Source organism: Salmo salar, chromosome 01, assembly GCF_965601325.2.
Source record: "Salmo salar chromosome 01, fSalSal1, whole genome shotgun sequence".
Lineage (NCBI taxonomy): Eukaryota > Metazoa > Chordata > Actinopteri > Salmoniformes > Salmonidae > Salmo > Salmo salar.
In genome coordinates this window covers 91,702,582-91,720,000 of record NC_138291.1, presented here as the reverse complement: position 1 = coordinate 91,720,000, position 17,419 = coordinate 91,702,582, and the positions used below count along the sequence as shown (strand labels likewise).

At 42.3% G+C, this 17,419-nt stretch overlaps 1 long non-coding RNA gene across 1 annotated transcript in view; it reads left to right on the top strand.

The window, feature by feature from the left end:
- LOC106609850 (uncharacterized) overlaps positions 1–16,375 on the top strand; it is a 21,953-nt gene extending 5,578 nt beyond the window's left edge. The window contains exons 2-5 of the long non-coding RNA XR_001329769.3: positions 2,755–2,829; positions 6,299–6,354; positions 6,533–6,650; positions 15,431–16,375. This is a non-coding gene — a long non-coding RNA (uncharacterized LOC106609850). The remainder of the gene's footprint in view (positions 1–2,754; positions 2,830–6,298; positions 6,355–6,532; positions 6,651–15,430) is intronic.
- Positions 16,376–17,419: the final 1,044 nt, after the last annotated feature.

Here is a 17,419-nt window from a genome sequence, read left to right as displayed (position 1 = left end):
AACAATTTATTTTGATATAGCCAGTTAGGGAATGCTTTGACAATACGTCAATCATTAGATTCTCCGGCTACTGTGTGTACGTTGTGTCGTCTCCCTCCTGACTAGCTGTCCCAGCGGGACTGTTTTAGTATCTGTTAGTGGCTGTGACTGAATGATCATTTTGCACCATCCAAGAGTTCTACAGCTGTTCGCCTTGGATTATGATTGTGTGTGTATGAGTGTGTGCAGGTCAGAGGTGACAGTCTGGCTTTTCAACACTTTCCCAACAGTCCTCGGCCACTCAGCATCGGCACCAAATTTCTCAGTGGTTGTGTGTGCTCAGTGCTAGCTTCATGTTATTGCTGAAATATCAGTTTGCTCTAAGCTGGTCTCCTGCATGGATTACAGTAAATGTGAGATATGTGTTGGTGTACGGTACGAGTTGCATTCACGTGTTTGTATGTGTACCTTTATATGGCACAGTCACAGGCTTCAATTGGTTTCTTGTTACTGCGTTAAGATAGTTTCAGTTTACTTTCTACTTTCACTACACTCACTTTTAAAGACTCAAAAATGTTTGGGAATATCACCGTGATAATAAATACTGTAACAAAGTCTTAGTGAAATTCCTAAAATTAGGTTGTACAGGTTGACGACGTCATGACAGGCCTAGGTGTGCCATTGCTCGTCTTGACTAACCCCCCACACGCCTACACACCCTACAACACCCACTTCCTTACACCCTATGAACCGGAACCCTCCAATCCCCCTCTTTCTCCTGAGACCAAACCAACAGTTCACAGTCTAACCTAATGTTGCATTAACAGTCAAGTAAGTAGACAATAAACCCTTAATAAAGCCTTTAGAGACATTCTGCAGAGTATGTTAAAGTGGATCTAGTCTTATTTTTAGCACTTGTATGTACAGATGTAGGATTTTAATTTGAGCCAGTTTGCTACAGCAGGAAAATAATCCTTCAGCAACTCTTATCCAGAGCGACTTACAGAAGCAATTAGGGTTAGGTGCCTTGCTCAAGGACATATTGATAGATTTTTCACCTAGCCAGCTTGGGGATTTGAACCAGCAACCTTTCAGTTACTGGCCCAATGCCCTTAACCTCTAGGCTAGGCTACCTGCAGTATAGTAGGCTAGGCTACCTTACAGTATACACAGATATAGACAGTTATAGATAGCATAGATATAGACAGTTATAGATAGTATAGATATAGACAGTTATAGATAGTATAGATATAGACAGTTATAGATAGTATAGATATAGACAGCTATAGATAGTATAGATATAGACAGCTATAGATAGTATAGATATAGACAGCTATAGATATAGATACATATAGACAGTATAGATATAGACAGGATAGCTATATCTATAATTTGTGTTCCTGTTCAAAATGGGTCATTTGATATCCTCATCATGGTAACCACCCAGAACCCAGGCAGAGAGTGAGAGGTGGGAGAGTGGTCGGACTGACATGGTGCTTTTATTTTTAAATAGCCGTGATACAGCAGCAGCAGCACAGACGCATCTATTAGACATGCAGGACCCTATAAGGTCAACTTCCATCCACTACACACACTGGCTGATTGAACCACGCTCTTCTGGAGGGAGGGATTCTCTTCTCCGCCACCTAGTGGTAGGATACTGTTATGACATGAGTTTCTCTGCCTCTTACATGCTGACCAGACCGGACACGTCGTGTGCGCGAGTGTCGCAAAATAAATTTAGAAATCCATGTTATTCAAATATTGCACCCACACTGCTCGCGCGCCAACGAGCGTCTGCGATGCCAAGGGCTAAAATAGATCTCCTTTCTATTTCTGACGCAGATCGCGCTGCAAGTCCTGCCTCTCCCATCTCCGCATTGGTTTATAGAAGCAGCTACCCACGTGCCATCTCCTCATTGGTTATACCCACGTGGGTGATTGAAAGACGAACTGTTTTGCCGGTTGTCGTGGTAATACTATGAAAGTGTAGATGCGATCCCCATATAAGTTCAAAGAAACATGGGTTTCTCTGCCACCTAGTGGTAGGATACAGTCACGACATGGGTTTCTCTGCCTCTTAGTGGTAGGATACTGTCATCACATGGGTTTCTCTGCCTCTTAGTGGTAGAATACTGTCACGACATGGGTTTATCTGCCTCCTAGTGGTAGGATTCTGTCATGACATGGGTTTCTCTGCCTCCTAGTGGTCGGATACTGTCACGACATGGGTTTCTTTGCCTTCTAGTGGTAGGATACTGTCATGACATGGGTTTCTCTGCCTCCTAGTGGTCGGATACTGTCACGACATGGATTTCTCTGCCTTCTAGTGGTAGGATACTGTCATGACATGGGTTTCTCTGCCTCCTAGTGGTAGGATACTGTCATAACATGGATTTTGGCGTTCACTGACTAACTGTCATTGCTTTGGAGGGAAGTTGGTTTCATCATCAGGTTTTTGGAAGGGTAATACTTATACCTCTTCTCTATATTAGGTTAGTGAAATTGTGCTAGCACTTTATTTTACAGTACTTTATCCACTGGTTATAACTGTGCAGTTACCATTTTATTATGTAACGTAAATACCTGGTACTTTAGGGTTTAAAAAACCAACAACTCTGAACCAAAGCCTTTTGTCAGGAGATACATTTGTTTTCTCTTTCTCTCTGAGGGGGTGTACTTTAAGTGCTGCTAAATATGCTGCATGATTCATCTGATTGTGTTGAAGAAGCCTAGTAGAGGATCTAAATGTTTATGTCCTGCTCTCTTTCCCAGCAGGAGAAGAGGAGGATGGGGGAGAATAGTGGAGGGGAGTGGAGTCCTCTACATACACAACCCTCTACACAGCAGGTAATGGACATACTGTAGATGTGTTTACCTCTACTTAGTGTCTGTTTAGGGATGTGTTCAGGGTGTCTACATTTAGACTGTGTTGAGGGGTGGAGGTGCTATTACAGGTTACTGTACTATACACTGTAGTATAGAGTTCCTTATCCCAGTAAAGCGTGTTATGCCCATACCAGGAAATGAACACAGATAAATACGTCAGGTTAAATTGGCCACACTCAAAACTTATTCAGACACAGCATGCAAGTACACACACACACACACACATGCGCACACACACACACACACACACCACACACACACACACACACACACACACACACACACACACACACACACACACACACACACACACACACACACACACACACACACACACACACACACACTTGACGCTTACACACTTGTCCAAAATGGCAGTGCATTATTGGCATCAGTCTTGCTTGTTCAGCCATGTCCAGGTCTCAATTGGAGAAGAGCAGGTGTACTGCTGTCAACAGAGGCTCATTAATGCATTACCGGCTTTCTGAAATGTATCTTACGTTTATGTCATCATATTATAGGAACTCTGTCAGCAAACACTCTAAAGACAGTAATCTGTACTAAGATAGTATTTGTGATAGTAAGCCCCTAGTGAAAAGAAAAATGCTCTTCCACTTAATTCCATTTCTATATTGACCATCAACGCTGGTTTAGAATAAGATTTTAGCGGAGGACAAACTTAGCAACTCCGAAACTGAACGATCCCACTCAGCTCATGAAGGAATGTTAATGTGGAACTGCACAGGAGGTTTTTGCCACCTTGATTAATGGAGAAGACAAATGAGGTTTTTAATTCTCCCCTGTGAAAATATTTAACTGACAGGACACAATAACATGTTTACCACTTTGGCTGTTGTTTCAGTGTCTAGTTTCCCTTAACCTGCAAAACACCAGAATGACAAGTGAGAAGCTATCCTCCTGCCGTGTCCAAATAAAGGCTGTAGCCAGGGCTGCTAGGGGCCTGTGTGGGGGAGGGCTCATTTCACAGTTTTACCCAGAGTGCAAAGCTACATAGTCTGGACAGTGGGAGAGCAGAGGGTCATGTGGCCCTGCTTGGGGCATCACGGTTTTGCACTGCTCAGAATAAGCCCTGTGTGTGTGTGGTTGTGTGTACGTATGTGTGTTTTGCATGCTCAGAAAAAGTCAGGCGAGCTCCAATTACCCTCCTCTCACGGATTGTTTGGTGTCACTTGTCATCTGACGGCTGGATATGAGGATTCTGCGCCTATAGTGTAAAAGGATAGTTATGCAGGACCCCCCCCCCTGCAAATGTACATGTGTCACAACTCAATTGGTGTGGGACACTCAAAGCTAACCCAATTAGAAAAGCAAAGCAACCCCCCTCAATTCCATTTTTCTAGTAGGGTTAGGGCTACTATTGGCCCTTTCTGTCCCTAACTCCACCCACTAGGGTCTGCACATGGACAAGTGTCCCAAGCCGTTGCATTGCATTGTGGGACTGGTGCATTGAATTTCTTTGGACTGTCACCAAATGCCCATTAATGTTGACCTGGGAAGAGGGGAGGTAGATATAAACCTGTTATTACCCTGGGAAGGGGCAGGGGAGAAGGGATATTCTATGCTTTGCCCCAGTTAGAAAAACAACAGTAAATTAGGGAATGTAACGACTAGTCACCCTGTCACACCTGAAACCTGAGCAATGATGGAAGACACTTTTAATGTGACCCATCAGATCACAATCTTCCAAAGAGGGGGAATCAAAGATACTGTAATTCATGAATGAAATGGACAACATTGTAGATTTATATCAAGACGTTGATGCTGGGTAAACAGACTGACCACAGCACAAATAGTTTAGATTAAAATATATTTTATTTGGCTTTTTCAACCCTGGCCTATATCATACTAGATTTGTGTGTATTGGGTATATGTTTTGTAATTGTTAGATATTACTTGTTAGATATTTCTGCGCTGTCGGACAGGAAGCACAATCATTTTGCTACACCCTCATAACATCTGCTAAACATGTGTATGTGACCAATAAAATGTGATTTGATTTGATATGCGTAATACTGCTAGGTTCAGTGGAAAAAGTGTGAAGTATCCGTTCAAGCATCAGGCTGACCTAACAGAAGGACCAGGGTTCGCAGGCTAGGTGACATGATGCCTGGACTATACGGGAAGAGGGAGGGAGGAGTGGAGGAAGGGAGGGAGGGATGAAAGGAGAGAAGGAGGGTACCCCTTAATGAAACACACAGGGGCTAGGTTGAAACACAAGCACCTTCCTCCATTTGAGTTAACCACCATCTGTCCATCTCTCTCTACCTCCTTTCCTCTACTCCTCTCTTCACTCCTTCCTTCCCTTCTTCTTCAGACCCGGGACAGAGAGGACCTGAAAGACGAGTGTGTGTGTGTGTGTCTCCCTGGGAACAATATCCTGATGCTGCATGAGTGTGTCAAGTAGAACTCCAGCATCAGTGATTTTGTTGCCAGGGAGAAGACAGTAGCGACCGGACCTTACAACTTGTCCTCTGTCAGAAAGAGTATGGGAAATATACTGTGTGTGGGCTCCCGAATGGCGCAGCAGTCCAAGGCACTGCATCTCAGTGCTAGAGGCATCACTACAGGCCCTGGCTCGATTCCAGGTTGTATCACAACCGGCCGTGATTGGGAGTCCCATAGGGAGGCGCACAATTGGCCCAGCGTCGTCCGGGTTAGGGTTTGGCCGGGGTAGGCCGTCATTGTAAATAAGAATTTGTTCTTAACTGACTTGCCTAGTTAAATAAAGGTTACATAAAATATGTTCACTAAATGAATCATTCAGTAGATAGTAGTAATTGAATTGAATCTGTACAGAAACATTTATTACGTAACATCAAATAAACTTGAAACTAGATATTTAAGATTTCTGTGAATCAATCACATAGCGGCAGAGTAGCTATTTTCTAGACTGCCCTAGCTGTTCTCCCGCTGAAGTGTGTGTGACATGTCTTTGACATCGACTGTCTGCTATTATCAACAGAACCACTAGAGGGCACTCATGCCCACATAGGCTTGTAATAATATGCCATTTTGAAAGTCCTGAAGATAGTAAGGGGTCCTGAGTTTGCACAGGCCTCTAAAACTATCTTTCCTCCAAGCACTCTTGTAAACGTTCAGGTTCTGATTTTGAGTCAAAATGGTCATTGCAGCTTCTCTGTAGAGCTTTGTGTGTGTGTCTGTGTGTCTGTCTGTCTCTCTCTGTGTGTGTGTGTGTGTGTGTGAGTGTGTATATTGTCCTCTCACTGTCTCTCTCACCAAGGAGGCTCTGCTATATTAGCCAGGCAATTAATTTATCTGTCTGTTCTCTGCTACTGGTCAAGTCCATGGGACTGACTACTGTATACCTATCTCTCTCTCTCCGTCTCTCTCTTTCTCTCTCTCTCTCTCTCTCTCTCTCTCTTTCTCTTTTCCTCAATTCCTATTTTAGTGTCTTATTTCCTGGGTTACTGACCCTCTGAATGTGGCCCTGGCTCAAATTACAAGGTACAGTAGTATTCGGACATTCTCTCTAAGTCACTTTTCTCTTGAAATTCACATTGATAGTGTAACAGATATGCCTGGGTGTCAGGAAGTTGCAACATAACATCGTAGTGTTCTGTAGTTGTAGGGCATCATGATGTAGCAACATGTAAAATAACATTTGTTCATCTTCACTTGACAGACTTACTTCACTTCAGAGAATGAGTTTGCTGTTTCCTGTCTTTGGATTGACCCTCATCTTAATGGCTACCGAAAAGGGGTGTGGTCGTTGTGGAGCAAACTAATGAGAGAGAACAATGGTATGCCTCTGATTCTGTAACTTTTACTAACAGTGTCAATAGTTGTTGACCATTGCTTTGCAGTTCCATTGTCATGTTCTTTAGCTAACAGTCCTCTTCCTTTTATAGTAGTGTGTGTGCATGTGTGCGTGTGTGTGTGCATGTGTGTGTGTGTGCGCATGCTTGCGTTGTTTGTTCGTTTGTGCGTGTGTGTTTGTGTGTCTGTGTGCGAGTGTGTGTGTTTTAGTTATGTCTGTATGTAGGGCGTTGGTAGGGGTATTTTGGGCAGTGCTGCTGTGGCCCGCTACTCACACCTGTTACACAGTGAGTTGCTGATCTAGGTGATACAGGAGACACAGATTAAAGCCGTGTGTGTGTGTGTGTGTGTGTGTGTGTGTGTGTGTGTGTGGTGTGTGTGTGTGTGTGTGTGTGTGTGTGTGTGTGTGCATCTCCTGGGCTGTGTGTGGTGTGCCTCTTGCATTTGTTCGTCATAACGCTCAGTGAGTCAGCATCTCCGTTTCCTTTTCTGAGTCACTCATTTAACGGTTGCCCGGTGACCACAGACCGGAAAAAGGTTCCTATTGCGTGTTCGCCTGCGAGGACGGCCACCTATATTTATTCAGGTCCTGCAGTAAGTGGTCAGGAGAAAATTATAAATATAAATTCTCCAATGATTGCCTAGGTGCCATGTCATTGGATGGAAAGCACACTTAGTAATCAGTTTTAACACTTCCTCTTTTTGAAGGAGATATACTGTTGCTGTGGCTCATTGTAAAAGGAGACAATGGATGTCTCAATAAATGTTTAGTTTTATGTTGAAGAATAACATAAAAGACTTCTAGTGCTGGCTCCCCTCAGGTGAGAGGGTCCCCCAGGCCAGTCTTTTAGCCCCCCAGGCCAGTCTTGCCATCCCCCAGGCCAGTCTTGCCATCCCCCAGCCCTGCATCATCAGCCGAACCAGGACAAGGGAGGAAGGTGTCTTTCTTTGATGATGTCACTGTCGATGTGTTGGATCAGGTAACATCTATCAGACAATTGGTATTTTACATCGGAATCATGTTTTAATACCTACAGTATCTAAATAATGTAATTTTGAACATTCACAATAGGAGAGTCCCACCAGGGAGCTACAAAGTCACTGACCAGAAACCTACAGCAAAGAGACCAAGGGTCAAACCCCATATGCAAATTTACAGACACAGACCTGAGACCAACGATCAAACCCCAATTCCGCACTGCAGCAATGTCAACCTTCTAACTCAAATGTCAACCTCAGGGGTCGTCTCCTTAGAGGACAATATTATGTCTCTATCTCTCTATCTGATGGTGGTTGTGTTCACTCTTCCCTACAGGTGTTGGTTTAGAATGGGAGGATGACTTCTCCTTCTTGGACAGCTCTCTCAAAACTAAGATGGTCGACCACCATCTTATTAAATCAATTAACATTTTATTTGTCACATGAGCCGAATACAACCTTACCGTGTAATGCTTACCGTAATTTCCGGACTATAAGCCGCTACTTTTTTCCCACGCTTTGAACCTCGCGGCTTAAACAATGACGCGGCTAATATATGGATTTTTCCTGCTTCAAAAAATTAAATAAAAAAAACACATTCTGTGACGTGCTCAGTTTTTTGGCGGCATGAAGCTTTCATTAGACCAATGAAATTGCCGAACGGGTTAAGGTCAAACAACTTTTTTGTTTACTGTTTAGATTAAATCGAGTGCTCTCAAACTTCCCATCATTCTGATTACGGTAGTCATTTTGTCACCCTCATCATGGCAAAGACACGGAGAAATGCATATGATGCAGCTTTCAAGTTGAAGGCGATTGATCTGGCTGTTGGAAAAGGAAATTGAGCTGCTGCACGGGAGCTTGGTCTGGAGCAATGACTTTCTTGGTAGGCTACTGTTTACTGCTATTTTTTGTTACAAACCGTGTTTCGTTAAAGCCTATTTATTTTTGTATCAAGCCGTGTTTCGTTAAAGCCTATTTATTTTTGTTACAAGCCGTGTTTCGTTAAAGCCTATTTATTTTTGTTACAAGCCGTGTTTCGTTAAAGCCTGTGTAAAGTTCATTTGTTTCAATGTACCGGTAGGCACCTGCGGCTTATAGACATGTGCGGCTTATTTATGTTCAAAATAATATATTTTTTTAAATTCAGGTGCGCTCAATAGTCCGGAAATTACTGTACTTACAAGCCATTAACCAACAATGCAGTTCAAGAAATAGAGTTAAGAAAATATTTTCTAAATATGCTAAAGTGAAAAATGTAATAAAAAGTAACACAATAAGATTACATAACAATAACGATGCTATTTACAGGGGGTACCGGTACCGAGTCAATGTGCGGGGGTACAGGTTAGTCAAGGTAATTTGTACATGTAGGTAGGTGTTCAGCAGTCTTATGGCTTGGGGATAGAAGCTGTTTGGACATAGACTTGGTGCTCCGGTACCGCTTGCCGTGCGGTAGCAGAGAGAACAGTCTATGACTTGGGTGACTGGAGTCTTTGACAATTTTTTGGGCCTTCCTCTGACACCTCCTAGGATACAGGTCCTGGATGTCTGGAAGCTTGGCCCCAGTGATGTATTGGGCTGTACGTAGTACCCTCGGTAGCGCCTTATGGTCGGATGCCGAGCAGTTGCCATACCAGGTGGTGATGCAATCAGTCAGGATGCTCTCGATGGTGCAGCTGTAGAACTTTTTGAAGATCTGGGGACCCATGCCAAATCTTTTCAGTCTCCTGAGGGGGAAAAGGTGTTGTCGTGCCCTCTTCACGACTGCCTTGGTGTGTTTGGACCATGTTAGTCTGTTGGTGATGTGGACACCAAGAAACTTGAAACTCTCGACCCGCTCCACTTCATTCCCGTCGATGTTAATGGGGGCCTGTTCGGCCCTCCTTTTCCTGTAGTCCACGATCATCTACTTTGTCTTGCTCACATTTGTTGTCCTGGCACCACACTGTCAGGTCTCTGACCTCCTCCCTATAGGCTGTCTCATCGTTGTTGGTGATCAGGCCTACCACTGTTGTGTCATCAGCAAACTTAATGATTGTGTTAGAGTCGTGCGTGGTCACGCAGTCGTGGGTGAACAGGGAGTACAGGATGGGACTAAGCACGCACCCCTGAGGGGCCCAGTGTGGTAGATGTGTTGAGGATCAGCGTGGCGGTGTTGAGGATCAGCGTGGTAGATGTGTTGTTACCTACCCTTACCACCTGGAGGTGGCCCATCAGGAAGTCCAGGATCCAGTTGTAGAGGGAGGTGTTTAGTCCCAGGGTCCTTAGCTCAGTGATGAGCTTTGAGGGCACTATGGTGTTGAGCTCTGAGCTGTAGTTAATGAACAGCATTCTCACATAGGTGTTCCTTTTGTCCAGGTGGGAAAGGGCAGTCTGGAGTGCGATTGAGATTGTATCATCTGTGGATCTGTTTGGGCGGTATGCAAATTGGAGTGGTTCTAGGGCTTCCGGCATGATGGTGTTGATGTGAGCCATGACCAGCCTGCTAGAAACATGTTGGTATTACAGACTAGGTCAGGAAGAGGTTGAAAATGTCAGTGGAGACACCTACCAGTTGGTCTGCGCATGCTTTGAGTACATGCCCTGGTAATCCGTCTGGTCTTGCGGCCTTGTGATTGTTGACCTGTTTAAAGGCCTTGCTCACATCAGCTACGGAAAGCGTGATCACACAATCGTCCGGAGCAGCTGATTCTCTCATGCATGCTTCAGTGTTGCTTTCCTAGAAGCGAGCATAAAAGGCATTTAGCTCGTCTGGTAGACTCGCGTCACTGGGTTGGCTCGCGGCTGGGTTTCCCTTTGTAGTCCGTAATTGTTTGCAAGCCCTGCTACATCCAACGAGCTCAGAGCTGGTGTAGCAGGATTCAATCTTTGTCCTGTATTGACGTTTTGCCTGTTTGATGGTTCGTCTGAGGGCATAGCGGAATTTCTTATAAGTGTCCGGATTAGTGTCCAGCTCCTTGAAAGTGCCAGCTCTAGCCTTTAGCTTGGTGCGGATGTTGCCTGTAATCCATGGCTTTGGGTTGGGATATGTACGTACGGTCACTGTTGGGACGTCGTTGTTGATGCACTTATTGATGAAGCTGGTGACTGAGGTGTTCTAGAGTTTTTTTCCCCTCTGTTTACACATGTGACTTGCTGGTAGAAATTAGGTAAAACGGATTTAAGTACATGCATTAAAGTCCCCGGCCAATAGGAGCACCACCTACGGATGAGCATTTTCCTGTTTGCTTATGGCCTTATACAGCTCGTTGAGTGCGATCTTAGTGCCAGCATCAGTTTGTGGTGGTAAATAGACGGCTACGAATAATATAGATGTGAACTCTCTTGGTAGATAGTGTGGTCTACAGCTTATCATGAGGTATTCTACCTCAGGCGAGCAATACCTCGAGACTTCTTTATTGTTAGACATCGTGCACCAGCTGTTATTGAAAAATAGACACACACCCCCCGCCCCTCTTCTTACCAGACATAGCTGCTCTGTCCTGCCAATGCACCAGCTCTATAATATCCGTGTCGTCATTCAGCCACGACTCGGTGAAACATAAGATATAACAGTTTTAATGTGCTGTTGGTAGGATAGTCTCGAACGTAGATCATCCAGTTTGTTTTCCAGTGATTGCATTTTGGCCAATAGAACCGATGGTTGTGGCGATTTACTGCTTGCCTACGAATCCTCACAAGGCACATAGACTTTCGCCCCCTGCATCTCCGTCTTTTCTTCACGCGAATGACAGGGATTTGGGCCTGGTCTCCGGGAAGCAGTATATCCTCCTCATTGGACTCATTAAAGAAAAAGTCTTTGTCCAGTTCGAGGTGAGTAATCGCTGTTCTGATGTCCAGAAGCTCTTTTCAGTTATAAGAGAGAGTAGCAGCAGCATTATGTACAAAATAAGTTACGAAAAATGCACAAAAAAACCCCCACAAAATAGCACAGTTGGTTAGGAGCCCGTAAAACGGAAGCCATCCCCTCCGGCACCATTATATTAAGTCATATCACAGTCCAGTATACTATACTTCAGCATCCCCCCACCAGACCTCTACACCACCACACCAGAGGTGGAGCGGTCCATCCACCCATGCCTGCTCACAGTTGAGACCTTCCAGTCTGGTCCTCACCCATGTCTCTGACGCTGACCTAGAGCAGTGAGGCAAGTGGTTGGATACAAACTTGTTTTTCTGTCACCAATAGAGCCTTGTTCTCCTGGGAAAAATGACTTATCCTCTCTCTCTCCCTCACTCTCTCTCCTCCTTTCCCCTACTCTCCATTCTTCTCCACTCCTCTCCCCAACTCTCCCCTCCTCTCTCCATCCTTTTTGTGATGAGTCAGTATTTAACGGATCGCTAGCTTGAAGAAAAATAAATATTTTTATTTCCGATAGTTCCAAACCACCTGTCAGTTGGTTACTCTGACATCACAAAGCTCTGTGACAGTGTCTGACTCCATAAGCCTTCTATTTGGTGACATTGATCACTGGACTGTGTGTAGTAGCTAACACTGCCGCTCGTCATGCTCTCGTGCCACATTCAGCCTTAGCCCAAATGACATCATCATTACACAATGTACTAAGTGGTCTAGTAATTAGATATTATTGACCAGTTATATATAATATTGATCATTTATAGGTCATTTTGATCAGTTATATATAATATTGATCAGTTATAGGTAAATTTGATCAGTTATAGATAATATTGATCAGTTATAGGTAGTATTGATCAGTTACAGATAATATTGATCAGTTATAGACAATATTTATTTATTTATTTTATTTCACCTTTATTTAACCATGTAGGCTAGTTGAGAACAAGTTCTCATTTATAACTGCGACCTGGCCAAGATAAAGCACAACAGTTCGACACATACAACAACACAGAGTTACACATGGAATAAACAAACATACAGTCAATAATACAGTATATTATTCATCAGTTATAGGTCAAATTGATCAGTTATAGGTCATATTGATCAGTTATAGGTCATATTGATCAGTTATAGATAATATTGATCAGTTAAAGGTCAAATTGATCAGTTATAGATAATATTGATCAATTATAGATAATATTGATCAGTTATACATAATATTGATCAGTTATAGGTCAAATTGATCAGTTATAGATAATATTGATCAGTTATACATAATATTGATCAGTTATAGATAATATTGATCAGTTAAAGGTCAAATTGATCAGTTATAGATAATATTGATCAATTATAGATAATATTGATCAGTTATACATAATATTGATCAGTTATAGGTCAAATTGATCAGTTCTAGATAATATTGATCAAGTGTAGATAATATTGATCAGTTATACATAATTTTGATCAGTTATAGGTCAAATTGATCAGTTATAGATAATATTGATCAATTATAGATAATATTGATCAGTTATAGATAATATTGATCAGTTATAGATAATATTGATCCATTTTATTATTTTATAATAAGAAATTGCACAGTGTGTGTGGACTCTAAACAGAGCCCACCGGGCACACACTGGTTGAATCAATGTTGTTTCCATGTAATTTCAATGAAATCGGGAGGGAAGGAAAGGAAGTGAAAGAGAGAGAGAGGGAAAGAGAGGGAGAGGCCCCTTTATTTGTCTATCTATGTCAAGGTGTGTCCTTGAGTCCATCTGTGGGCTGGGCTATGAGCAGAAGGGGTGGAGGACAGGACAGGACGGCACTCAACTCTAATGCGCATGTTCATGCTTGTATGTGTGTGTCCTTGTGCCTGTGTGTGCGTTACGGTATTTATGCCAGCTTGTAAGAGCTTAGTTTGCACATTATTAAAGCACACCCAGCACAGTGTACTTATCAGTTATCAGAGCCCATGGGTAAACTAAATAGATACGGTTGGCCTTAGGAGAAACTGAATCGAGAAATGTTTGCACAGAACCTGAAGTGTGGTTGGGTTGATTTCAAGAAACCTGGCAGGACCAGCCCTAGTGTTCACACGCACGCACGCACACACACACACACACACACACACACACACACACACACACACACACACACACACACACACACACACACACACACATACAAATAAACACAAATAGCCAAGGACATCGCCACTGTATATTTTGCTGCTGGGAGCTGCTCACCTGTGTCTGACATTCTCTTCAGATACCGGTAGATATATTTGTGGAACCATAACACTACAGTTGAAGTCGGAAGTTTACATACACCTTAGCCAAATACATTTAAACTCAGTTTTCCACAATTCCTGACATTTAATCCTAGTAAAAATTCCCTGTTTTAGGTCACCACTTTATGTTAACAATGTGAAATGCCAGAAAAATAGTAGAGAGAATGATTTATTTCACCTTTTATTTCTTTCATCACATTCTCAGTGGGCCAGAGATTTACATACACTCAATTAGTATTTGGTAGCATTGCCTTTAAATTGTTTAACCTGGGTCAAACGTTTCGGGTAGCCTTCCACAAGCTTCCCACAATAAGTTGGGTGAATTTTGGCCCATTCCTCCTGACAGAGCTGGTGTAACTGAGTCAGGTTTGTAGGCCTCCTTGCTCGCACATGCTTTTTCAGTTCTGCCCACACATTTTCTATAGGATTGAGGTCAGGGCTTTGTGATGGCCACTCCAATACCTTGACTTTGTTGTCCTTAAGCAATTTTGCCACAACTTTGGAAGTATGCTTGGGGTCATTGTCCATTTGGAAGACCCATTTGCGACCAAGTTTTAACTTCCTGACTGATGTCTTGAGATGTTGCTTCAATATATCCACATAATTTTCCTACCTCATGATGCCATCTATTTTGTGAAGTGCACCAGTCCCTCCTGCAGCAAAGCACCCCACAACATGATGCTGCCACTCCCGTGCTTCACGGTTGGGATGGTGTTCTTCGGCTTGCAAGCCTCCCCCTTTTTCCTCCAAACATAACGATGGTTACTATGGCCAAACTGTTCTATTTTTGTTTCATCAGACCAGAGGACATTTCTCTAAAAAGTACGATATTTGTCCCCATGTGCAGTTGCAAACCATAGTCTGGCTTCTTTAGGGCAGTTTTGGAGCAGTGGCTTCTTCCTTGCTGAGCAGGCTATCAGGTTATGTCGATATAAGACTAGTTTTACTGTGGATATAGATACTTTTGTGCCTGTTTCCTCCAGCATCTTCACAAGGTCATTTGCTGTTGTTCTGGGATTGATTTGCACTTTTCACACCACAGTATGTTAATCTCTAGGAGACAGAACGTGTCTCCTTCCTGAGCAGTATGACGGGTGCGTGGTCCCATGGTGTTTATACATGCATACTATTGTTTGTATAGATGAATGTGATACCTTCAGGCGTTTGGAAATTGCTCCCAAGGATGAACCAGACTTGTGGAGGTCTACTATTTTTTTTTTAGGTCTTGGTTGATTTCTTTTGATTTTCCCATGATGTCAAGCAAAGAGGCACTTAGTTTGAAGGTAGGCCTTGAAATACATCCATGGGTACACCTCCAATTGACTCAAATGATGTCAATTAGCCTATCAGAAGCTTCTAAAGCCATGACCTCATTTTCTGGAATTTTCCAAGCTGTGTAAAGGCACAGTCAACTTAGTGTATGTAAACTTCTGACCCAATTGTTGGAAAAATGACTTGTGACATGCACAAAGTATATGTCGTAACCGACTTGCCAAAACTATAGTTTGTTAACAAGAAATTTGTGGAGTGGTTGAAAAACAAGTTTTAATGACTCCAACCTAAGTGTATGTAAACTTCTGACTTCAACTTTATATCATACAGAAGTCTGACTGGCTTTCTTGTGTTTACCCCAGGATCCGCCGCTGGGGATAAGAAGACTAATAATGTGTTTGCTGAAGGAAGACAAACACCCAAATAAACAGAAGAGCTCAACAGTGGGACCTTGCTGTTTCACAACTAGTGAACACTACACATTCTCCCTTTACAATTTATAGACCAGGGGTCCAACTACAGGGATGTAAACCATCCCTTTTCAGGTTACTGTACCACCAAGAGTCAGTCGTTGACCTTTCAGGGCTATGTCTGCCTGTCTCCCAATAAGGATTAGTCTAGAACACATTAACAGTAACAGAGGGGTCTGATGACCACAACGTAACAACAAGGATTAGTCTAGAACACATTAACAGTAACAGAGGGGTCTGATGACCACAACATAACAACAAGGATTAGTCTAGAACACATTAACAGTAACAGAGGGGTCTGATGACCACAACATAACAACAAGGATTAGTCTAGAACACATTAACAGTAACAGAGGGGTCTGATGACCACAACATAACAACAAGGATTAGTCTAGAACACATTAACAGTAACAGAGGGGTCTGATGACCACAACATAACAACAAGGATTAGTCTAGAACACATTAACAGTAACAGAGGGGTCTGATGACCACAACATAACAACAAGGATTAGTCTAGAACACATTAACAGTAACAGAGGGGTCTGATGACCACAACATAACAACAAGGATTAGTCTAGAACACATTAACAGTAACAGAGGGGTCTGATGACCACAACATAACAATGATGACCTGATAATCCTGCAATGAATAAATGGAGTCCATGGTTTGATGGTTTGATTCACTCATAAAGTGTGTGAAAGACAAGACTGCCGCATATTCGAAATGTAAGAAAATGTTCATCAGGTTTTTGGAAATGATGGAGGCTAACTACTGTACTGATAATACCATGATATTGTAAATACAAGAAACGAGTAAACAAATATTTCTATACAGTGTTTTCCTTTGATTTGTTTCTCCTTGCCTACTGTGAAGCATAACTCAGTGATAAGTAATACTATGCTGTAACACATGGACACACACGCACACACACACACACACACACACACTGAGATGTGAATGCAAATAGAAAAATAAACAGTTAAAATAGATTAACCAACATAAAAAATCATGTTATATCCCTCTGACAATGAATGGGCGGGTGCAACAAGTGGACTGACATGTGGAAAGCCTCTAATTGATTTTGACAAAGTGCAGTTTTAGCCCTGTTTATACCTGCTTCTAACAATCTTGAGCATGGCCACATTCTCATTGTGATCTAATTGTGATATTATCTTCCTGACCACCTCCAGAGCGGTTTTTCAAATCATTTGCATAATTTGCATACAGGGAGGGACCATGATATCTGGTCACAATGTGGACACAGTGGATGGACACATTTGTGGCATAAAGTACTGAAGTAAAAATACTTTAAAGTACTACATCAGTCGTTTTTTGGGGGTATCTGTACTTTACATTCCTAATGAAAATAAGGCACTTTTTACTCCATGCATTTTCTCTGACACCCAAAAGTACTCGTTACATTTTGAATACTTAGCAGGACAGGAAAATGGTTATCCCTACTGCCTCTGATCTGCCGGTTTCACTAAACACAAATGCTTCATTTGTAAATGATGTCTGAGTGCTGGAGCTGGAGTAAAGAGTAAGAGTAAATAAATAATCAGTAAATCAAAATAAAATAAAAACGATTGTGCCATCTGGTTTATTTTTGTATTTCTTTATTTTTAACCTTTATTTAACTAGGCAAGTCAGTTAAGAACAAATTCTTATTTACAATGACGGCAATATACTGTATGTGAAATTATTTATACTTTTACTGTTGACACTTAAGTATATTTTAGAAATTATATTTACTTTCGATACTTAAGTATATTTAAAACCAAATACTTTTAGACTTTTACTCAAGTAGTGTTTTACTGGTTGATATTCACTTTTACTTGAGTCATTTTCAATTAAGGTTATCTTTACATTTACTCAAGTGT